This window comes from Nomascus leucogenys, chromosome 6 (genome assembly GCF_006542625.1).
Source record: "Nomascus leucogenys isolate Asia chromosome 6, Asia_NLE_v1, whole genome shotgun sequence".
NCBI lineage: Eukaryota > Metazoa > Chordata > Mammalia > Primates > Hylobatidae > Nomascus > Nomascus leucogenys.
Window position 1 is genome coordinate 67362953 of NC_044386.1, and position 25500 is coordinate 67388452.

A 25500-nucleotide genomic window follows, 5' to 3' on the forward strand; every position below is an offset into this window, starting at 1 on the left:
TCAAGCAATCCTTCTGCTTTGGCCTCCCAAAGTACTGGGATTGCAGGCATGGGACACTGTGCCCAGCCAAACGTGCAGTATTTAAATAATAGCCTAGATACTCATTTAAATTCCAATTTTTATTTCGAAGAGGGGTTTACGAGGTGACTCTTCTGTGGTTGTGTCCTTTGGAGTAAGCTGTAATCAAATTGATATGCAGAGAGGAAGTAAAGGTTCTTTATTAGAGTAGACTTAAAATGTGGAATATTCTCAAGTATGTCAACCTTTCTAAACAGGATGAAAAAGAAACCTGGAGCATTATGTGAGCCAGTAGGTCCCGTTTATTGTCTGTTTTTTGATTTATCTGGTTCTGCTACCCCTACTCCTTACTCTCGCCTGGCATGGACATACATCTCTTTCCTCTGTGCATTTTTCACGTTTGTTCTTGTTAGACTTGGGACTTCAGGGTGAAAGTGAACATTACTCTCTGGTTTCTTCTAAGTTTGTGATTTATTAATATATCCTTCAAATATTTCTTGGGTGTAGGAACCAGGGGAAAGGGAAAAAGTAAGGCCAAATTCTGTTTTTCTCAAACTCTTGGGGATGAATTTGTACACTTTAATTTTATTTATTTTTATTTTTATTTATTTATTTACTTATTTATTTTGAGACAGAGTCTCACTCTGTCACCCAGGCTGGCATGCAGTGGCATAATCTTGGCTAATTGCAACCTCTGCCTCCCAGGTTCAAGCTATTCTCCTGTCTCAGCCTCCCAAGTAGCTGGGATTACAGGTGCCTGCCACCATGCTGGCTAATTTTTGTATTTTTAGTAGAGACAGGGTTTCACCATGTTGATCAGGCTGGTCTTGAACTCCTGACCTCAGGTGATCCTCCTGCCTCGGGCTCCTAAAGTGCTGGGATTACAGGCGTGAGCCACCGTGCCCGGCCTGTACACTTTAATTTTCATTTGGTGTTTTATTTCCAATTATTAAATGTACTCCCCCACTCTTTTTTTCTCACTCAGGAGACTTCCTGTGTCTACAGTGGGTTTGCCGAAGTCTAGTACCACACATGTTCAGAGGATGCTCAGGAAATGTTAGTAATACATAAGTGTCACTTTGTTCAGAACGGCCAGTCTGCATTGGTTCTGCCTAGAGAGAAATTTCCTCTTTCTTCATGTACTTGGATCGCTAAGGTTTTCTGGTTGAATTTCTATGTTTTTAAAATAGTTTTATATAGACATAGTGACTTTTGAAATGGTCCTCCCTCCCTCCCTCTCTCCCTCCCTCCCTCCCTTCCTTCCTCCATCCTTCCATCCCTCCCTCCCTCCCTCCCTCTCTTCCTTTTCTTCCTTTCTTTTTCCTTTTCTCTTTTTCTTTTTCTTTTCTTTTCTTTTTTCTCTGTTTTGACAGGTCTCGTTCTGTCACCCAGGCTGGAGTGCAGTGGCGTGTTCACAGCTTGCTGCAGCTTTGACCTCCTGGGCTCAAGCGATCCTCCTGCCTTGGCATCCAAAGTGTTAGAATTACAGGGGTGAACTACCACACCTGGCCTGAAATAGTCCTTTCTAATTCAAACCTGGCTGTTTTGCCAGGGAGGACTTACTTGCTCTGAGACCATATTATTGGAAACTTAGAGTATAATAGAGAACCTTTGATTCTTCACTTGTAGAAATAGTCAGAATTTCAAGGTTCAAAATTTCACGGACATAGACATAGGGCTGTAATGAGAAGAAAAATATGTATGTACCATCCTTTCTTCCAAAGTGTCCTTGGAGGAGGGCAAGCCTAAGAATGGTGCTCAGTGAGGCCATGAGGCTGGGATACAACAGCCTGAATCAAAGCACGCTGTCATAGCCTCCTAACAAAAGAGAATGTCAAGGTTTGAAACCGGAATTCATTATAATATGCAATATTTTATGTACTTGTAAATAAAGGTAAGGGAGTGTAGGAGGAGATGATAAGGGGAGGATTTGTTTGAATCTGTTCATCTTCTGCTTTGTTGAAGTGCTAATCAGATGATCTTTCTATCCTACCAATATATGAGAAACAGTGTCTTAGAGTAAGAGTATTGGAGCTTGTTCTTGTTATCCTGAAGGCAAGCTTCCCTGTCTCATGTAAGAACTCCAGCTTTTTGTGTTCCCTTTAAGTGTATTTTTTGTGGTTTTTGTTTATTTTGTTGCTAAAAAAGGTAGTGCGGATTTTGTTAGTGAGGAGACAGAGAGCCTTTCAACCTTCCTATCTCCTTGGTACCAATTTAAGCCAAAAATTATTTTTTTCTGTACAAGATATTAACCTTGCCATAACTAATTCATGCCATTGTGACCATGAGTTTAGCTATCTCTTTTCTATGTAAGGAATCACTGCTGGGAATTGGTTTCCTTCCCAAGGCACCCTGTAATTTTGATTATTTTACTTCCATCCACAATGTCACTGTACCACAGGAGGCTGGCTGACTCAGGGGTGGGAAGAAAAGGCATAGAAAAATAAAGTAGCTTATGTTTCTATGCCTAGGATGTTTGTTCCAAAAGTTCAGCTGGGGATCTGAGACAGGAAAGGTACAATAAATTTATGTTAAAAATTTCAGCTGATTATCTGAGACAGGAGAGGTACAATAAATTTAAATTTATGTTAAAATTTTTTTGTTTCTGTCTTGCTGTTTACATTTATTTAAAATATTTTAAATGGAGATATACCATTATGCCTACAGAAGGTCCTATTCCTGATACTTAAAAAGCCTAAATAAAGAGTATAAATTTTAACGAGTTCCTAATACACTTACAGAATAAAAGTGTGTTGTCTACTGGAGTTTTTCTTCCCAGATCCATTTATGGAGAGGCCATAAAAAATCTGATGCAGGAATGGCAGAAATTTATATTTGTTAAAGCTGTATAATAAGTCCATGGGTATTGGTTGTTGGTTTAAAATAACTCTACTTAAAATTGAATCTCAAGAATATATTTGAAAATATTTTAAAGTACTTTAGAGAAAAAAGCGACATTACTCACTTAGGAGATTGGCTTCAAAGCAGGAATCATTTGAGATTTTGGATGAATAGTTACGAGAATTCCTTAGTGAATAGGACAGTGCTGGAGCTGATCACTGAATGCAAATGAATCCATTGTAATATAAATAGTATGTCATAATAATTGAAACATGGCTTTTTTAGATGGAAGATCATATTTCCTCTTTTAAAAGTTGATTGTATCCAATATATCGTGCCGGTTATAATATTTAGTTATGTATGGAGGTTCAAGCTTAAATACTTGAGCCCCATCTCACTTGCAAAAGCAAGTAAATTGCAGAGTTCACAAACCTGGAAGCAACTCAAGACAACTCCAGTGTTTGGCTTAATGTTGTTAGGTGAAATAATACTAGAATATTATACAAGGGACCTGGTATTTCTTTCTTTTCTTTTCTTTTTTTGAGACATAGTCACTCTGTCACCCAGGCTGGAGTACAGTGGCGCAATCTAGGCTCACTGCAACCTCTGCTGCCCGGGTTCAAGGGATTCTTCTGCCTCAGCCTCCCCAGTAGCTGGGACTACAGGCATGCACCACCATGCCCGGCTAATTTTTGTATTTTCAGTAGAGACGGGATTTCACCATGTTGGTCAGGCTGGTCTTGAACTCCTGACCTCGTGATTCACCTGCCTCGGCCTCCCAAAGTGCTAGGATTACAGGCGTGAGCCACTGTGCCCAGCTGGGACCTGGTATTTCTAACAAATTCTGTTGTTTTCTCACACTGAATTCTGAGTTCTATTATGACAAATTCTCACTTTTTGTTTCTATGCTTTCTTGATCGCAAATGATAATTTTCTGAGATTTTGTTAATTTTAGTTACTTCTGGAATATTCCAACCCAAATTATAGATGTTTAATCCTTTTTAAAATCAACTTATAATTTATTTGAATCCTAGGTCTTGGTTGCTTGATCAATGTTTAGGCAACAGAATAATTGAGTAGCATTCTGCATAGCTAAGTAGCACTGTTTTGCAACCTGTGCCCTCTTGCTCTAGAAAATACTATTGCTTGACATATACCAGGAGTTTTAGGTTAGAGTATTTGGCAGTGTCTATACGGAATCAAAAACTTGCATTAAAATGGTGAAGAATACCTTTGTGAATCCTCTAGATGGCAGAACAATTAGCATTAAAATGGTGAAGAATACCTTTGTGAATCCTCTAGATGGCAGAACAATTACAACAAATATATCTTAGAAGGTGTCCAAGAAGTGTGTGGAGGAGAGAGAGTGTAGGAGAGATGGGGTGAGAAGGGGACCTGCGGGCGCTAAGCTTTCTGTCTCAACCCAACCAGGGCAGATCTGCTCTTTTATGTCTTATATCTTGGCATTTTATCTAAGATGCTGTTTGAAAGAAGGAACATGGCTAAAAACATGATAGGATGTCAAAACTCAAAATCTGTTGTTTTTTTTCCTTCAGGACAGAGTTTCGCTCTTGTTTTCCTTCAGGACAGACATTTCGCTCCAGGCTGGAGCGTAATGGTGCAATCTTGGCTCACTGCAACCTCCACCTCCTGGATTCAAGCAATTCTCCGGCCCCAGCCTCCAAGTAGCCGGGATTACAGGCGTGCACCACCACGCCTGGCTAATTTTTGTATTTTTATTAGAAATGGGGTTTCAACATGTTGGCCAGGCTGGTCTGAAACCCCTGACCTCAGGTGATCCACCTGCCTCGGCCTCCCAAAGTGCTGGGATTACAGGTGTGAGCCAATGTGCCCAGCCCAAAGCTCAAAATCTTAAGTTGTGCACACCAACATCAAATCACAGATTTCTGTGAGGACGTACGCATGCATTATTCATGTACCCTGAGCATCTTCAGACTATAGCTGCCCCCACCCCAACACACATGTTGATGAATTCTAGAGTGATGCTGGCTTACTTCAAAACTCTGCTACTTTAATTTCTATCATAGGGGTTGAGGCACAGCATAGTCTTTTAGCCTTTGTCCCTGCTTTTAAAGAAATCACCATTGTTGGTATATTGTATTGTTGGCATAAGGAGAAGAGATGACTTGGGGAGATATAACATAGGTAACTTGCAAACATTCATTCCTCACAGAGAGTGAAAGAGGGAGAGGGGGCAGGGAGAGCATCCAATAGAATAAATGTAAGATTTTAAGTGTGTCACTTTCTCCACTCATCTTTGAGTAGAAAGATGATTGTAGTATCTCTTCAATTTCATTTGCAAAGTACTTATTCAAATTCCCCTAAAGTCACTTTTTAATAGCAAGACCAATTTAGATCCTTTTGGATTATTGATGAAATTCTAGATCTAGTAGTATAGCAAACGTGATTTCCATTATGTCAAATAGAGCAAAAGCATAAGGGATAAATTTGCTATCCTGTATTTGCATACCTCATAATATCATATAATATCCCTAACAGATATTATCTCCTTATAGCTATTATTTCAGTATAAACTACTTTAAAAGACTCCTTCATTAGACTTTTTTGCAGTTACCTACTTGCCTATTATCAGTGAAATATAGCTGAGGTATATTTTAGGATCACTATTCTTCTCCTGTCTGAGATTGTACCTGAGAATGCATTAAGGTACATTTTCACATTCATTTAACACACCTGCTGATTAACTAGTCCTGAGCTTACCTTGGGAATCGACAGATAAATTAGATGTGGTCTTTATTCTTAAGGCCCTCAACCATGAAAAATGCAATTTTATATGTCAGACAACTATATAAATAGATTTTCTTATTTTTTTAACTTTTAAATTTTTTATAGAGATGGAGTCTTGTTATGTTGCCTAGGTGGGTCTCAAATTCCTGGCCTCAAGCAATCCTCCAGCTTTGGCCTCCCAGAGTGCTGGGATTACAGGTTGTGCTTGGCCATAAATAGGTTTTCAATGCAATCTAACAAGGTGTTATAAAAGAAGTATCCTCAAAGTGTTGGGGAAGTTCCTAGGCATGAGAAGCTCTTCTGTAGATATTACCAGAAGTTACCCAGAAGTTTCTGCATGTAGAGGACTGTCTTTGCAACACAAATGAAGGGAAGGTATACAGTTGATGAAATATTTAGAGTTGTACCATGTTATATACTGAGCCTGATAGATTTACACCAACAGCTTTCTAGGTTACTGTGCCAAAAAATTCTATAAATAGCTAAGGATTTTTAGTGATAGCTGAACTGGAAATCATCTCTGGCTTTTGCTTCTTAAAGAACACATTATTCAGTGCTACATTTCTATAGTGATAATCAGGAAATAAGAAGGCCCACATAGTCTGATGATGACAACAGTGTGACATCAAACAATGTCTATAAAAGTGGTAATGTTTTCTGATTCGTCCAGATTCTTGAGTTATTTCACTAATAATTTCAGTACGAAAAATGGAGAATGTCAGATCTTTAAACAACTGCTGAATAACCCATTGGTTGTAATGAACCGGTACATAGGACTGAATAAATGCTTTAAGAATTCTCTACACACCACTGGATCAAGCAATCTGTGTAACTGTAGATAATGAGACTTCAGCTTGACTTGTAATTATGCGTGGAGTTGTTACTGTATTTTTTACACATCATCTTTGTATAGGCTCTGAGTCTAGGAGGGTCAGTCACAAATGACTGATACTCTGAATCAGGGTATTGGCACTAATCAAAGGACAGACTGCACATGTGTTCAGTGTGGAAGGATTAGTTGGTCTGCTTTGTCCTTTGGCTACTGTTGCAAACAAAGATTACACAAAGAGGTCTGTATATGCCTATGTATTTGTAAAAGGAGCTTTCATTTTTGTTTCCTTTATTGAACCCTAACTCCTCATTTATTTTTATTTATTTTTTACAAATATTTTTTGAAGACTTTCAGAGAACACAGTAGTTTTGCTAATTAAAGAGAGTCCTTTTTTTTTGTTTTCGTTTTCTGTTTTTTTTTTTTTTTTTTTTTTTTTTAACAAATCCATGCTTTTTTAGAAAGGTGTTAACCAGCCCCCTCCCTGCCCTCATACTAGTCCATGTGTCAGATATTAATTAATCTATGTCATGGGATCACTTTATAATCTATATTTAGGGATCTCTTTCTCATTCAGAGACACTGTCTTTTCCATTTTGGGTGTTGTGGTAATTTTTCAATTTTCTGAGTAGCATCAGTATTTCTGCTTGAACCAAGGTGAAATTTTGCATCTATTCCTCAGTTCTCTAGAGGCCTCTTTCATGACTGTCTGCTTGCTTACTGGTATTTTCCTTACTCTCATTTTATCATGGTCTGTGAATTTAACCAACATGATGTTTACTCCCGCTTTTGAATTATTAATGAAGAAAACTGTGAGATGGTACTTTTATCTTTAATAGTTGATGCTGAAAAAGTGACAAATGCAATAAAAGCATCTTTCTCTAATTCAGTTCCTGTCCTGCATCTCTTTAGTGTCTTGGTGATATGACTTGAAATAATAGTGCTTACATCTCTATTTCAGCTAGTTCACACTGAAAGCATATAATCTTCTGTTTGATATCAGAGCCACTTCCCAGTCACAGGTTGTGATGTCACAAACCAAAGATTGTTCTCTCGCAGCAGGAAGAAGCTGGAGAGAAGATGAATCTTCATGGTGAACCACATTCTTATTCAAATTTGGTCACTTCATAAGGAAAATTAACCATAATAAGGAACAAATATATTGGCTAGTTGAAATGCCCGGTTGAATTAAGCTTGAAACACTGTGCCATTATAATGGAATGAAAAAAATTCCTTATGAAAACTTAAAGTTATAATAATGAAGATATAAGTAAATATATATTTAATGCATTTAAAAATATTATGCAATGTCAGTCCCTTTAAGTTAAATGCTAACACAGAAAAATGAATTTTAGGTATGTTTCTAATTTTATATACAAAATTATGTTGCTTGGTATTTCAGACAAAAATTACTTTTTAAGATTGTTATGTCAACATACATGAAATGGATGTGTTCATTTTGACCTAGATGCCTATTTTTATTTTATCATAATTTAAATAAAAAGCTTATAGCTTTTGGATAATTTAAAATGACCAGAATTTAAGGATATAGCAATAGGTATTATTATAAGGATATGGCAGCCAAAGTATTTGCTCCATTTCTATGAAAGGAATTAATGATACACAATCACATTACTTTTACAATATAATACTTTTATATAGTATGTGTGAATGAAATACATTCTAAATTGCGGAAACAAGTAGGCAGGTCCCAAGACCATTCAGAATCTCTTTAATTGTTAAATCTGTCAATAACAGGGAAAAGTTCTTATAAATAAACCAAATCTTCAGGTACTAGCATAAAATCCCTCATCATTTGTACCCATGAGATGTAAACTTGAAGCAGTTTTCAATTTTTTTCACCCTACATGAAGAAAATACATATTATTCTAAATTGCTGTAGGGTATTTTTTTGAAAGCTGTTACTGAAACTTCAATAATCACTTTTCTGAATGGGTTATTATAGAGCAAAGCCTTGATTTGGAAAGGAAAGAAAGTGAAAATTCACTGGGATTGATGCTCACAAGGACCAAATTGGGGTGGAGCAAGGTAGTATTCATTTGCCCAGCCATTGTCATTAGAAGGTGAGTTATAGAAACAAAGCCCCCAAATTAGTGGGATATGAGTCTCTGTTTACATTACAATGAGTAAATAAAATCCAGAATACTTAAGGAATATTGTTATCTGCCCCCTTTAATTCTATTTATTGGAAGCAAATTGTTTGAGCATAATAGAAATTTCATACTTTTGTCCAAGTTAATTAAAAAATATTTAATTATAATTTAAAATATTGATTAATATTCTTCATTTAAAATATCTACATATTTTTGAATCATGTCTGTTTACAAACTGTAATATCATAATAAGGAGGGAACAGATGAAAAGAACCCTTAAGGGTTCAGCTATTTCTCAGTGTAGGTAAACAGCAACAATACCACCCTTAACTTTTACTTATGTCTGGTATGCATAAGAAGTATTTCGAGATTTCCAAATAAACATCTTTTTCTCTGAAACAAATTGGTGTATTAGATAATCACTACTTGTATTAAATTGCTGCTTTCCTTTGGTACTGGAAAATGACAGGTAAGTTTCTGTAATGACTTCAGATGCAAAAGACTTATGATATTTAAGGTGATTTATAGACTGTCTTGAAAAGCCTGAAGGGATCATATAATTTACTCCCTTAACTAAAATTTGAAAAAAGGAAAGAATTCAGTGAAATGGAAGAGAATTTCTAATTTGACTACTTTTAGACAAGTGTTGAATATTTACTTCTGATAACTTTATGTATATTACCAGAAGATCTCCGTAGTTAGGTGTGATATGCTCTTGTTTCCCTGTCTCCTCTCTTCTAAGATAATAGAAATATTATTTGTTGTAGGACTTCTTTATGATAAGGTGCTTTGGACCTAAGTTTTCCAATGAAACTTACATGAAAACCAGTGTGGTTGGGATTTCTGCTAAATGATAACGTTTTGTTGTTTTTACATAAGATTGTCACTCTAGAAGTCTCATTATGCAGTGATTTCTAGGGAATTTCTAAAAGGCACTGTATCTTTTAAAATTCTTTGATGGCTTCACTAGTGCTTTGCATTTTACAGTTTGGACCACTGACCTGAGTCAGAGCTTTTGAGATTTTAAGGTACCAGACATCTTTCATCTTTTTATCCTCTTGTTAAATCAGAAAAATGTCTTCATTTAGTCTGTTATAAAAATGTCTAGTATCTTTAGGATAAATTAGCCCTATCCTACAAGAGTGTTATACCTCGATTTAGTAGAGATTATTTTTCTTTAGTATGAATGAAATGACATCACAGCTTTTTTTTCTCCGTAACAATAGAAATCAGTCATTGAGCTTTTGTTACTTTATATGAATAGAAATATTTAAAATGCTTATTAATTTTTCTTTGACAATCAAGTACTCTGGGAAACAAAGTTCATTTGAATATTGTTGGTAAACATTATCTGTGAATGGCTCTTATGCACCATTCAGGGCTCTCTTCATGCATTTTTTTCAAGCTATTAAATAAAACAAAATTGGGATAAAATAAAGACAAAGATGAGAGAAATTCAATGAAAAATGAATGAGAGTTTTGGATGCTTTATTATCTAGTTATGAGTGACTTGTTTATGCAGCATAAGTAAAAACAAGTGTTTACCTCAGCTTAAATCTGCAAAAGCTTAAGGAAGGGTTGCAAGAAATTCAAATCCACTATCTCATTCACAGCACGAGCAGATTTAATTTCGGTAGACAAGATATAAATTAAGGTTATAAAATTAAATCTTACCTGGCAGTGGTTTGTTTGAAGCTCAGTAATTTGAACTCTGGCCGGAAATAGTAAGCTTCGAGACCTGAAATGCCTTCTCTATTTTCCTTTCATGTTTTATTTTGCCAGTGTTTTATTTCTTGCAGTGTCTTTATATCTGTATTCCTGATAATCCTGTAGCATTAGTTAGGATAGTATGCGGTAGACGAAGACTCCATTTGAATAGGATTATAGAACCAGAAGGGTGAGTTTTGCCTTTATCTGATAACAGCAGTTGATCTGACCACAGACAATTTGAGTGTTGAGAACTTATTAAAGATTCATTGAATGCTTCAGCAATGAGAAATCCTGGTTGTTCCTATATGCATTTTATCCCCTGGAAAAGTTCTGCTTGTTCGTATTTCAGAATTACACACGCTTCCAAATCAAGCTGCTTTAAAAAACATTATCTGGACTAGAAGCATGGATGTTCTTGCACTCTCTTGCTTTCCTTTCTCCATACCAACTTTTCAGTCCATCAGCTTCCTTTCTGTAGAAGATGCAGGCATTTCTTCTGTCCTCCTCATGCTTTGTAACCTATGCTTCTGGTACACTGTTTTTTGAATAGTGAGGTAAAAATCCAAAAGGAAGTACGGCTTTATCATGTCTCTGGACGGTGAGCGTACTTGGCATGAATGAAGAGCTGATAGGAGCTATTCAAACCAGACAGCAAACTGATGGGATGACGCTGCCATACATAAGAAACTCATTAATTACTTCCGCTGCTGGACAGCAGTATATCCTGAAAGGAAGAAAGAAAGGAGCAGATGATGATATTCGTTTTGATAGGTGTTCTCTGTTTGAACAGCTTGTCATTGAGAAGCGAATCCAGGAAAAGCTGCAGCTTCAGAGTGTGATCAGGTAGAATGGGCAAGAGTTATTTGACAGACAGTTAAGTGACGTATTTTGGGAGGAAAAGAGGGCTTAGCATGGAGGTAGCTGGAATAAGGTTCCAAAGTGCTTTTGAAAATGTTCATTTTTTTCCTGTTAGTCTTTTTGGCTAGAAGCTTTTTTTTTTTTTTTTTTAAGCTTTGCTAGGCATTATTCACAGACATGTTGCTGAGTTATTTTCTCATATGGTTTTCCCTAACGATGGAAAATCATTTTTAAAAGTCTTTGAGATAGAGTATACTCTGAGTTTTAAACATTTGTAGCAGAGAAAAGGCTGCTTTTTTTTTTTTTCTAAATGTATGCCTGTTTTTATACATCTTTTGGGCATATGCGTTTTGTTGCTCTGGAGTAAAGCATTATAAGTCCTCATTTGATACAAACTTTTAACAGGGTCTTCATTAAAGCTTTTTCTTAAGTTAGATGAAATCCAGATTAGCTGTATAAAAGAATAGATTTTTAAATGTCAATTTCATAATTTTTGTACTTGTTTTTAAATTTAAAATTCAAATTTTTAAAACTGCACTTCAGTTTAAAATTTAAATTTTAAATTTAAACGTTTTTTTCCCTGCCTGAGTTCTTTATGAGTGTATCTAGACAATATGTTTTTAAATCTTTAAAAAATTATTATGGAACATTTCAAACTTACACAAAACTCTGAAAAATAATACAAAAATAATACACGAACCTCCAGAAACTCATTACCCAGATTTAATAACTGTCAAATTCTTTGCTAAAATATTTTAAAGCAAATCTCATTTCACCTATTCGTACTTTAGTATGTATATATATATATATTTTTTTTTTTTTTTTTTTTTTGAGAGGGAGTCTCGCTCTTTCACCCAGGCTGGAGTGCAGTGGCGCGATCTCGGCTCACTGCAGGCTCCGTCCCCCGGGGTTCACGCCATTCTCCTGCCTCAGCCTCCCTTGTAGCTGGGACTACAGGCGCCTGCCACCTCGCCCGGCTAATTTTTTGTATTTTTAGTAGAGACGGGGTTTCACCGTGTTAGCCAGGATGGTCTCGATCTCCTGACCTCGTAATCCGCCCGCCTCGGACTCCCAAAGTGCTGGGATTACAGGCGTGAGCCACCGCGCCCGGCCTAGTATGTATATTTTTAAAGTATGGACACTTTTTCACATGACCCTGTGCCATTATCACACCTAACACATTGGCTGTAATCCTCTGCAGTCATATAATATCCAGTTCATTTTAAATTCCTGTGTCTCAGAAACTATGTCTTTATGTAGGTTTTTCTGAGTGGGAATCCAGACAAAGTATACACTTTAATTGTTAGCCAATAGAATTTTAAACACTGACTTAGATGAACATGTATGAGAAAGAAGTAAATTTTAGTTTTGTAGTGGTCTTTGACACACATTTGTAATAGGAATATTTATGCAAGAGAACGTATCTTTAGAATGTTTTCTTGAACTTTTCCCACTTAACATTGCATGATACTGAAAAGGATTGTAATTTCATATGGTAATGATTGGTCATTATATACTGGTCACTTCTATAATAAATACCCCAAGTTTTAAGCCACTGATTATTAAGCCATTTCAATGATTGAATGTGACTTAGAGTTCAGTGGAGATCCAAAATGAGAGAAGTAAAAATCTATCAAATGGGGCCATTGTGTTTATGAGGATCGATGGCTATAATATTATATATGTTTTTCATTAACATCAAGGTTTTTTCCCAATGAATTTTAATTTTTCTGTGAAGTTTGAACTCCTAGCTCCTTTCTGGTAAAGCATAACATTTGGCTGTTCACTTAACTTTTCCAAGAATAGAATAGCATGAGGTCCTGAAAATAACTTGTGTGCTGCACCCTCACCTGTCGAAATTCATTCTCATTCAGGTTCTCTCTCTCTTCTTATTCTTATCTCATCTCATCTTTCAAATTGACTGGATGAAAGAGAATGGGGGTGGTGAATATGGGGAGCCATTAAAGAGGTGTAGATGGAAATTATAATTTTCTGTTTCCATCTAAGCTCAAAGCCACTGCTGAGGACCGTGCTCCCATTTTTTATGGAGGGCAATAGAATACCTCTCTCCCAAGGTGCTCACTTTTGAGTATCTCTTGTCATATGTCATGTTATGGCATGAACATTTGGGAGCTTTGTGTTACACTTTATGTTCTCAAATTATGCCTTGTCCTTTAAATCTTGCTGAACAAGGACTATATGTGCCAATCACTTTTTGAAAGCTTAGTAAATAGTTACTGATCATCACCATTTAATATAGATAAGCTGAATGGGAAAAGGTGAGCAAAAATGCTTCCATTCTCTTTCCAGGTTGTCTCTGAAATTTTTCTCGGTCATTTATAATACAATGTCAACATAGGAGAACACTTCGTAAATATGCAGGTTCTGCTGGAGAACTTTGTAGGGTGGGTGAAAAAGTGGTTATAGAGGGAATTGGAATAATAGATTCTGAATGTATTTTGGGTGCAAATATTTCATATCATTATCTCTCAGTACTTTAGCTATAAACTGAATTAATAGAAAAACATTGACTTAAGTACTGACCTATAGAGTTCCAAATTATACTTCAGCCATTGTGGAAAGTAATTTTCTCCAAGGCTTTGCTCTTGGTATTCCTGATGTTGTTCTTTTTTTTTTTTTTTTAATAAAAAGCTGTATTTATTTTTACTTTCTATGGGATGAACTTTCTGCTTTGAAGCAAGGAGTTGTCTACATGAATTGTATTGTTCAGAGATCTAATAGGTTGAGTAGCTAGTTGGGTGGATGGCTTGTTTTTCCACCCTAAATATGAGGAGGAGGAGGAAAGTCTTAGGGATATGGACTTTTATGTTTTCTTTCATACATATAATAAAGCACATTTTTCTTTTGTTCAGATGTCTCGCTTCTCATCTCCCTTTTTACAACTCATGTATTCTCATATTTAAACTAAACTCTCCCATTGCCCACTGTAAAGTTGGCTAAACAACTTCAGAAGCATCATAGACTTTCAAATGAATTTATGTATAAGATAAATGATTTTTTCTTTTACAAGGTCCTTTTTTGCTAGAACATTTGGTCCATACCTAGAGTTACGCTCATAGTTCTTTACAAAATTATAAATACTTTTATAAAGAAAAAAATCTCTCCTTTATGCTCTCCAGTTTTTAAATGAGTAGGATTTGTGGTTAATGATTTCTTCCATGGCAGCGGCTTACTTTTAGGGCATTTCAATATTTATAATCTCAATTGAGTGTGATTATTTTTCAGTTAATAAACGAAGAGAAAAAGTTGCATTTCAAGAGAGTATTGTGGACTTACGGAAGCTGTTTCTAAAATAAATATGCTTTTAAATTCTTGTTGAAGAAATCAAATCTTTGTTGACTTTCGTGAGTCATGCCATGCCATTTTTAGCACATTAATTGTAATAATAAACATTTATTGATTCCTTACTAGGTACAAGACCAGTGCACTTGGTTCTTTGGATTTATAATGCATTTACTTTTAACAGCTCTGAGGCAGACTGTTATCATTCATCTTCTATAAAGAAGGAAACTGAGGTACACAAAGGTTAAGTAACTTGTTCAAGTTTACCCTGTTATTAAGATGTTGAACTGTGGTATGAACCCAGCCTAGGTGGTTTTAAAGTCCAGTAAGATTGCCTACTGAGAATAACGATCATTCCACTTAAGCGTGAGACTCTCAGTATAATGTTGAAAGAGTGGCGTCTCTCCAGCATAACTAACATTCTACAAAAATGAGATCTGCAGTTTCTTGGAGATCTTAGATAACCTGGAGAGTTGACTGTCTTTAATATATAGGGAATGTGTTCTTCTTGTTTTCTATGTCTTGAATTTATAAAGGGTGATTTTTTTTCATTCCAAAATTGTATTATGGCCTCTCAAATAGCAATGTGTTTTAAAATACTATTCATTTATGTTCTATTAAATTTTTTTTTTAAAAACTAAGTAGTGGTATGAGGGGGGATATGAACTAGATTTGCTGTACTTTGCAATGCAGTTGATTATTAGGAAACAGTTGCTGTCTTCATATGTATTACATTCGGGTAAAATGATTGCATTTTTTTTCTTTTGGCATCAGTTTGTTGGAGAAAAAAAGATTGCATTTTTATCTTTTAATTTAGACACTTTAAACAAATCTTTCATTTTTAAACTTCTTTAGCTTATTCCTCTACCATAGCACCCACTTTGTTCACTCATCTCAGGCCTTAACCTGTGACCTGATATTTGGCTCTTTCCTAATTTGTCATCCTTAAGATTTTGACCTTATACTGAACTGCAGACAACCACTAGAGGTCTCCAGACCACACTTTAGAAAGCTCTGATTTTACAACCATACCCTAGTAAGTGGAACAGATATGTTCGGGGGGAGATTGGGTACTAATATTCCTCATTAAGTATTTGTGAAATGCTTCTTATATTCCAGGTTCTAGAACTATGCTATGTCCTGGGGGTAGACTTTTTTTTTTTTTAAAGTAAGGACTTAGACCCTAAGAACCCTGTAGGCCAGTGGGGACACTAACATTTGAAACGTGTGGTCACAAGATGTCATGTTAGGCACACCCACATCACATCCTTTTAGATCCTAATGACTGGAGACCTTTAGGTTTCTAAGTTTGTGAATGCCCCACTAATACTCTCTGTAGCGAGATCACTCCGGCTTTCTTGATGAGCCCTGATACTGCATCAATCTGGCAAGGAGCCATTCTCTGGGGGCAAATAGGATTATTTGGATGGGCTCTGGGGTTTTTTTGTTTGTTCGTTTTCTTTTTCTTTTTCTTTTTCTTTTTTTTTTGAGACAGAGTCTCGCTCTGTCTCCCAGGCTGGAATGCAGTGGTGCGATCTCGGCTCACTGCAACCTCTGCCTCCTGGGTTCAAGCAATTCTCCTGCTTCAGCCTCCTAAGTAGCTGGGATTACAGGCACCTGCCACCATGCCTGGCTAATTTTTGTACTTTTAGTAGAGACGGGGTTTCACCATGTTGGCCAGACTGGTCTCAAACTCCTGACCTCAAGTGATCCGCCTGCCTCGGCTTCCCAAAGTGCTAGGATTATAGGCGTGAGCCACCGTGCCCGGCTGGGTCCTGGTTTTTTACTTTCTGATACCCTTCTCAGCAGCTCTGGCATCTGATCTTTAGGGAAGCACTTCATACAAAAGCCAGCTACTGCCTGTCTCAGTGAACAAGGCAGATCCCACAGAGATTTTAGACCTTCCGTTTCCATTTTGCTTTATATCAGAGAAATTTTAAAGGATCTGCCTTCCTCTTGGATCTCTTGTCTGTTAGGGGTGTTTAAATAGACAGGTTTCCTTCCTTCCTTCCTTCCTTCCTTCCTTCCTTCCTTCCTTCCTTCCTTTCTTCCTTCCTTCCGCCCTCCCTCCCTCCTTCCTTCCTCCTTCCTTCCTTCCTTCCTTCCTTCCATGCCTCCCTCCCTCCCTCTCTTCCCTCCCTCCCTCCCTTTCTTTTCTTCCCTCTGTTGCCCAGGCTGGACTGTACTCTGCTTGCTGCAGACTCCCTGCCTCCGGCTCCCCTGATTCTCCTCCCTCGGCCTGCAGCCTGCCTGGGATTGCGGGCGCGCGCCACCACCCCTCCCTGGTTTTTTTTCTTTGGCTGGAGGCGCGGTTTCGCCATGTTGGCCAGGCTGGTCTCCAGCTCCTGACCTTGAGTGGTCTGCCCACCTCGGCCTCCCGAGGTGCTGGGACTGCAGACGGGGTCTCGCTCACTCGGTGCTCGGTGTTGCCCGGGCTGGAGTGCGGTGGCGTGGTCTTGGCTTGCTGCAGCCTCTGCCTCCCAGCCGCCTGCCTTGGCCTCCCAGGGTGCTGAGATTGCAGCCTCTGCCGGCCGCCGCCCCGTCAGGGAGGTGGGGAGCATCTGCCTGGCCACCCATCCTCTGGGATGTGAGGAGCGCCTCTGCCCGGCTGCCCCGTCTGGGATGTGAGGAGCGCCTCTGCCCGGCCACCACCCCGTCTAGGAAGTGAGGAGCGTCTCTGCCTGGCTGCCCATCCTCTGGGATGTGGGGAGCTCCTCTGCCCGGCCGCCGTCCCGTCTGGGAGGTGAGGAGCGCCTCTGCCCGGCCACCCGTCTGGGAAGAGGTGAGGAGCGTCTCTGCCCGGCCGCCCCGTCTGGGAAGTGAGGAGCGCCTCTGCCCTGCCGCCTCATCTGGGATGTGGGGAGCGCCTCTGCCCTGCCGCCCCGGCTGGGATGTGGGGAGGGCCTCTGCCCGGCCGCCCCCCGTCTGGGAGGTCTACCACGGAGGCCAGACGCAATGTGGGGGCTGGACGTGGTGGCTCACGCCTGTGGTCCCAGCACTCTGGGAGGCCAAGGCGGGTTGATCACTTGAGGCTAGGAGTTCGACACCAGCCTGGCCAACATGGCAAAACATATGAAAAATACAACAGACAAACCAACCAACCAACCAACCCAGTGACAACAAAACAGGTCTACCCTGGAGTCGTACTCTAATTTTCTCTATTTTCCTCCCTTTCTGATCCTTTATCCCACTTTCTTTTTCTTCCTCTTTCTTCTCCTTCTTCTTTGTCAAATAGAGGATTGAGTTATTATCATTGATCCATACAAAGTCCCTCTCTCATTTATTTTCTTTAATTCCCACCCCCCATTTCTATTCCCCGTCTTCCCATGTGCAACCTTCCTAATATGTTTGATATGCATCTTTTTGTTTGTATGTATTTTTAGAAAATGTTTATTGTTTTGTGTGCAAAAAAAAAATTAAAAAAATAAAATAAAATAAATAAATAAATAGACAGGTATCTCCTAGTAACAGTCTTAGGGACGTATTCTGAGTAACCCATGCAAAGCACCTAGCACAGTGCGTGGCACAGAGAGGGCAGATGCTTAGTAGATGTCAACAGTTGTCATAATTATTATGGAATTTAATTTAATTTTACTGCTGGAAGGGACTGTAGAGATAATTTAGTCCTGCCACCCATTTTACACAATAAATTTTAGTGCTCTTTTCCTTCTCATACAGGCATCTAACTGTTAGGAGTTGTTCTCTTCAGTTATCCCATGTTAGGAAGGCCACAATTTTGATTTAGTCATTATCTGCTTAATGATTATACTTCTGTATGCGAATTTTTTTTTTTTTGAGACCGAGTCTCGCTCCGTCGCCCAGGCTGGAGTGCACTGGCGCGATCTTGGCTCACTGCAAGCTCCGCTTCCTGGGTTCACGCCATTCTCCTGCCTCAGCCTCCTGAGTAGCTGGGACTACATGTATGTACCTTCATGCCTGGCAACATACACATTTTAGTGGGAACATGAATACATGAAAATGATCTTGATCATAATTGTATGATATGCAGAAGATAAGGGGGGAATTATAGACAGATTTTATGCAGGGAAATTTAGTGATTTGTTATGTTTTTAAAGGATTTGAGTCTGATGTGGCATGTTAAAAAATTTAGGAAATAGCAGGAGGTTATGATGATGATCCAGGGAAAATACGATGATTCCTTAGACTAAGGTAATAATAGATGGAAAGAAGGGGACAGATTACAGGAATATATGGAGGTATAAATGATAGTTTGCTGATGAATTAGGTATCTAGGTATGATGGGGAGAGGAGTATTGAGAATGACCCTGAGAAATCTGGCTTGAGTAACTGTGGCTGGAGATGCAATATGCTGAAGTTGGGGAAGCTGGATGAGGAACAGGTTTGGGAAAGGGAAATCAAGAGAGAGAATATTGAACAAGATGGGCTGTGGATCTGGTAATTCTTACCTTCTGAAATACTTGAGGCATGTGAAGGAATACTTTACAATTGACATATGTGAGAAGCAATACACTGTTACATGTTATTTTTGTAAATAGTTCCTTCTTTCCCCCATTCCTTTGTTTTTCATGATGGTTTTTAACCTTAACTTGTTTTTTCCTGTCTCTGCCACTTACATGTAACACTTACCAATCGTAACTTCTCTCCGTGCAAGTATTTCAGTGAGATAGGAATTAATGAATCAATCTTTCTGTGTGGGGTGTGGTGGGATATAGCCACTCTAGGAATACATATGCTGTACTCTGCCCCCCAAAGCTGGTTGAAAATAATTTCTTTAAAATCATCTATGAATGATTTTTGATATGGAACATTTCTTTAATTTTCTAAAAAGATTTCTTGGTTATACTCGTTCACAGGAACACACTCTTCTCAGATGATCAGACACTTCATTTTCTTTCTTTTTTTTTTTTTTTTGAGACAGAGTCTCGCTCTGTCGCCCAGGCTGGAGTGCAGTGGCAATCTCAGCTCACTGCAAGCTCCGCCTCCCGGGTTCACGCCATTCTCCTGCCTCAGCCTCCCAAGTAGCTGGGACTACAGGCGCCCGCCACCACGCCCGGCTAATTTTTTTGTATTTTTAGTAGAGACGGGGTTTCACCGTGTTAGCCAGGATGGTCTCGATCTCCTGACCTCGTGATTCGCCTGCCTCGGCCTCCCGAAGTGTTGGAATTACAGGCATGAGCCACCGCGCCCAGCGCAGACACTTCATTTTCTAGATGAGAATGCTGAGCATCTCAGAGGTTGGCATTCACCCAAGGGTGCAGATCTTGTAACTAGTTAACAGTCGATATGTTAGAACAGTAGAACCCTAAGAATCAAAATTCTAGCCAATAATTCCTCCTATGAGACATACCATTTACTTATCGGTTTCTCTAATAAGAGAAATTCTTATGTATAATGAGAAATGAAATATATTTTATGGCTGGCCATGGTGGCTCATGCCTCTAATCCCAGTAGGTGTGAGATTTAGGAGGCTGAGGCAGGAGAATTGCTTGAGCCCAGGAGTTCGAGACCAGCCTGGGCAACATAGTGAGACTCTGTCTCTATAAAATATCAAAAAATTGGCCAGGCGGCCGGGCACGGTGGCTCACGCCTGTAATCCCAGCACTTTGGGAGGCCGAGGCAGGCAGATCACGAGGTCAGGAGATCGAGACCATCCTGGCTAACATGGTGAAACCCCGTCTCTACTAAAAATACAAAAAATTAGCCAAGTGTGGTGGCAGGCGCCTGTAGTCCCAGCTACTTGGGAGGCTGAGGCAGGAGAATGGCGTGAACCCGGGAGGCGGAGCTTGCAGTGAGCCAAGATTGCGCCACTGCACTCCAGCCTGGGCGACAGAGCAAGACTCTGTCTCAAAGAAACAAAAACAAAACAAAACAAAAATTGGCCAGGCATGGTGGTGTGTACCTGTAATCCCAGCTACTCGGGAGGCTGAGGCAGGATGATCGCTTGAACCCAGGAGGTCAGGGCTTCAGTGAGCCAAGTTCTCACCGCTGCACTCCAGCCTGGACAACAGAGCAAGACCCTGTCTCAAAAGAAAAGAAAAAGAAATATTTTTACCAGAAATACATTTGATAAGGTAAAAGTAGTTACATTATTTCTGTAAAGACTTCATATTTAAAATTTGATAAGATTGATACTTTAGTCCTCAGTTCAACAAACAGTTTAGCACCTAAAACGTGCATTGTTCTAGACACTGGATATATGAGCATGACTAAGGGATAAACTCTCCTCCCAAGCAGCTGAATGGACTGGGGAAGACAAGCATATCAAGGAATAATGTTATCTTTATGTTATACTCAAGTAGCTATAGAACAGAAGATAAATGGGGCTCACATGAAGGAGGAAATAGCTAGTTTAATCTGGAGATGTCAGGGAGGTATGTTAAGCTGTGTCAGCTGTAGACATTGGTTAGGTGCTCTTTGAACCCCTTAAAAAGAGTTCATTTTTATTTTTTAAGAAGTTCATTTTTTAAATCCCAAAGCATTAATAATATACTTACGTGCTAAGTGATGAATGTAGTTCTGAGATTAAATATAAAACATTTAAAAAATATTTCTAGTGGAAGTGGCAACAAAATCTCTCTCTCTCTCTCACACACACACACACACACACACACACACACGAGACACAAACTCTCTTCCTCATTTTAACCTAAGTATTCTAGTTGCCATAACAACCTGATTGTCGTAGCACATTTGCTGCTATGGTTGAGGTTGTGTCAGCAGTTCCATTATAAGCTGCAATTTTCAGGATCCTAAAATTCAGTGTCACATTCACAGACGTGACATATAAAATTCTATTTATTAATTTGATTTTGCCTCATACTTAAATCTCCAAAAGGCATTCTCCTCTCCCCCTGTGTTGAAAGAGGTTCATATATCTGGTTTGTAGGATTCTGCTTTTGTTAATTTGTATTTTATTTCTAAAAGAAACCTCCATATCTGATCACGGTCCCTTATTTTGTAAAGAGGAAGTTGAGGCTCTGAAGGGTCATCTGACAAGGCCCTTGCCTTGCCTTTTCACCCTTAGGCAAGTCATCCGACACAAATCTAGTAGTTATACACTACTGCACAGATGTTGGAGTTCAGTGGCATCTTCCGCTTAGTGATCTTTTTGATTTTTGGTTAAATCTCACCATGACATGCCTTTCATTTTTTGCATATGTGTCTCTTTGTGTATTTGATATATATCCTTTCTGCTATAATAGGATTCATTCTGTTGTCACATTCCGTGTTGTAAAAATTGGTTTATATGTCTTTCTGATCTCCACTAAACGTTTCTCCAGGGTAGACACCATGCTTTACTCATTATAATGTCTCCAGCATTTGCAGAGAAGGATCAGCTCTGCCTCTTTTCCTTCCTTGTTCTCATTCCAGTTCACCTGGTGTCTGACCTTCCTTGTTGCTTATTCTTAGTGCTTGAACCTAATGACCTGTCTTTAGAGGGATTGGGGAGTGGGCACTGGTGTGGAGAGAGGAGGGGGCCTCCCTCTGCCCCTAGGTAGAGTCTGGGGGTTCAAGAGTGTGGTGCTTGGAGGGCTGTGGCTGTGACTGAAGTGTAGGGAGTAGTGAGAGAGGTTAAAGAGGCATTAAGGGGCCTGAAGGTAGACTTGGAATGGACTTCCTGCTGAGGAATCTGAACTTTGTTTAGTAGGCAAGAGGGACCTATTGAAAGGTCATAAGCAGGGAAGTGATAGAAAGAGATTACCTAAAACTGCTGCACATTCAGGTCCTTGAAGACTGAAATTTGTATTTAAAAAAGTATGGCATAAACAGGTAATCATTGTATCTAGTAGGAAAATGTAAGGTCAGAGAAGAGAGTAATTAATTCTGCCTTGGGTTTGATGACAGGAAGCTTTCACAAATGAGGTGATGTTTCAGCTGGATATTAAAGGGTAGCTAGGATTGCACCATGCAGGGAGGTTGGGAAGATGGAATTTTAGACGTGAGAAGCAGCTTGAGTGAAGAATCAGAAGCAAGCATATGCTTGGCATATTGGGAAAATCTTGACCCTGCTGATGTTGATGTGGTGCCAGGTCTGAGGAGACCAATGGCTTGAGAGGAGACTGGATAGGATGGGCTGAAAGCAGGTCACCAAAGGTTTTTGGTGCCCCACTATGGAGTGAAGATTTTATGCTCTAGATAGAGAGGCGCTGTGAGCTTTAAAAAAGCAGCTAAAAGACATGAGCAGACCTATGGCATAGAGCAATAGCTCTAGCAGTTTAGAGGATGAATTGGAAAATGAGAGCTGGATGCTATTCTACCAGACCAGGTAAAATAAAGGTGCCTGTTGAACTAGGATGGTGGGATTAGAAAGAGTATAAATGGAGGATTAGGAATGAAGAAGAGGCATGTTTCAAAGGTTAATTTAGCAGATGTGATTGGCTGTATGGGGAAAAGTGTAAAGTTTTCTTTCTTTTTTTTTTTTTTCCTTTTTTATTTTTTTCTTTTTGTTTTTTTTTTTTTTTTTTTTTTTTTTTGAGATAGGGTCTCACTCTCTTGCCCAGGCTGGAGTGCAGTGGCATGATCTGGGCTCACTGCAACCTCTGCCTCCTGAGTTCAAGTGATTCTCCTCCCTCAGCCACCTGAGTAGCTGGGATTACAGATGTGTGCTGCCATGCCTGGCTGATTTTTTTTTTTTTTTTTGTATTTTTAGTAGAGATGGGGTTTTGCCATGTTGGCCAGGCCGGTCTTGAACTCCTGGCCTTAAGCGATCCACCCACCTCTGCCTCCCAAAGGGCTGGGACTGCAGGCGTGAGCCACAGCGCATGGTGAGAAGAAGTTTTCTTATTCAAGCGTCTAGGTGAATTATTTTGCAATTTATCAGTGTAAGGAAAACAGGAGAAGAAGACAGATTTAGTTAAAGATAATATTTTGAAAAGTTCATCCACATTTTAAAATTTGGGGTATAATTTACATATAAAATGCTCAAATCCTAACAGTTTGATAAGCTTTGACAATTTATGTACACCTGTGTAACCACTTCTACAAACAAGTTATGGAATAGTGGTTCTCAATATTTAGTGTGCATCAGAAACACCTGGATGGCTTGATGGACCATAAGTTGCTACTCCCACTCAGAGTTTCAGATTTAGTAGATCTGGGGTGAGGACTGAGAATTCAACTTTCTAACAATTCCCAAGTGCCACTGGGTTCAGGGACCACACTTTGGAAACTGCTGATATAAAATACCACTGCCACTCCAGAAAGGCCCTCTTCGCCCTTTTTGCCTCTCTCCCCAGGCAATTACAGTTCTGATTTCTAGCACTGTGATTAGTTTGCCTCTTCCTGGACTGCACAAATGGAATTACTCAGTATTTGCTTATGTCTGGCTTTTTTTTCATGCAATATAATGATTTTGAGATTCCCCTATGTTGTTGCATGGGATTTATTCCTTTTTACCTGCTGACTAGCATTCCATCATGTGACTAGATCACAATTTGTTTGTCAGTTCTCCTGTTGACAGACATTTGATTCAGTTTCAATTTTGGGATATTACAAATAAAACTTCCGTGAACATTAATATACAAGTCTTTTTGTGGGTATATGTTTTCATTTCTCTTGGGTAAATACTTAGGAGTAGGATTGTTGGGTCCTAGGGTAAATTTATGCTTAATTTTATAAGAAACTGCCAAAATAGTTTTCCATAGTGGTTGTGATGTAGTCGAATTGTGATTAAATTTTTATTGACTCTAGTGAAGATCCTAGACATCGACTATATTGAAGGACTTTTTGTCAAAGAAGAAAGATCTCTAGTGGACAAGGAAGCTTGGCAGTGTTACCCTTTGGGATATACATGTGGCTAATCAACAGTGACCATGGAACTCTTCCAAATCCTAAGAGAATTGAAATCTGTTTAGATTTAAAAAATGTAGTTCATTATTCATTCAAAGAACAGTTAATAAGCACTTACCGTGTATTAGCCGTAGAAGGGCACATGGCTCCCAGTACCGTTCCTGAGGAGCTCACAGGTAAAACAAATTATTATATTTTAAGAGGGTGCAAGGCAGTGCCTTAAATCTAAACTATCTTACTCCTGGTTTATCTGAATGTTATTTTTCCAGAAGTTCTAAATATCAGACAATGAGGACATAAACCAAAAAACCCAAAAAAACTCCAGAGCATTTCACATCACTGGGGAAAAAGATGGATTTGTCAGGAAAATGGTGTTGGTCCAAGTGGAGTTCACCATCTGGGAAAAAAATTGGGATTCAAACCTCGTATCAGGATGATGTCAACATGTGCCAAAAAGTTTAGTGCAAAACAACAACTTTAATAAAAACATTAGGACAAATCACAGACATACTCTTTTCTAATGTCAGAATAGGGAAGGTGTTTTAAAATATTGGACAAAATTCAGAAATACAGGGCTATTAAATCTGATTATCTAAAAGTGACGAATTTCTGCACGGTAAAACCCACCATAACCAAGGCCAAAAGATAAATGATTATGTGTGTGTGGGTTGGGGAGATAGGATAGTGACTCATTACAGAGAACTGGTTTCCAACATACATAATGTGTTTTAACAAGCCTGTTAAAACTGGGCAAAGGCTATGAGCAGACTGTTCACAGAAAATGAAATGCAAATGGCTCTTAAACATGTGAAAAGATGCTCAATGCACTCATAGGAGAAATGCAAATTAATTAAACTGAAATACGTATTTTCAGTTATCAGATTGACAGAGATCAGAAAGTTTGATTACACTTTGCACTGGCAAGAGTGAGGATGCACAGTGTTGGAGAAGAAGGGCATTTCAAGTTGAGAGGAATTGGAGAAGCGGGGAGATGGAAATGGAAAAGGTAGGGCCAGCACATTAGAGCAGGACAGGTGAGCTAATGTAGGGGCACGTGTGTTGACTTTAGCAAGGAGCGACAGCTGGCGCTCTAGTGTCATGGGAGAAGCAGGGACACTAGATAGCTACACGCAATAACTACAAATGCTGGTCACCGCGTAGGCAGATGGCCCTAAAGATAATGGCCCAAGGGAGTCACTTACCCCAAGAGGTTACATTATTCCCAGCATTTTCCATTTAAGAAAGCATTAAAATAGAATTTTTAATGGAATGAAAATTTAACACTCT

The 25500-nt window shown here is 38.9% G+C and overlaps 2 protein-coding genes across 3 annotated transcripts in view; one reads left to right on the top strand and one right to left on the bottom strand.

Moving 5' to 3' along the window:
* The window catches only part of CHRM5 (cholinergic receptor muscarinic 5), a 99632-nt gene extending 88590 nt beyond the window's left edge, over window positions 1-11042 (bottom strand). For both annotated transcript variants that reach the window (XM_003272783.3, XM_003272782.3), the window contains exon 1: window positions 10246-11042. The gene's annotated coding sequence lies outside the window, so the exon portion shown is untranslated. The remainder of the gene's footprint in view (window positions 1-10245) is intronic.
* AVEN (apoptosis and caspase activation inhibitor) overlaps window positions 1-25500 on the top strand; it is a 205671-nt gene that overhangs the window by 63479 nt on the left and 116692 nt on the right. The gene's annotated exons all lie outside the window — the stretch shown is intronic.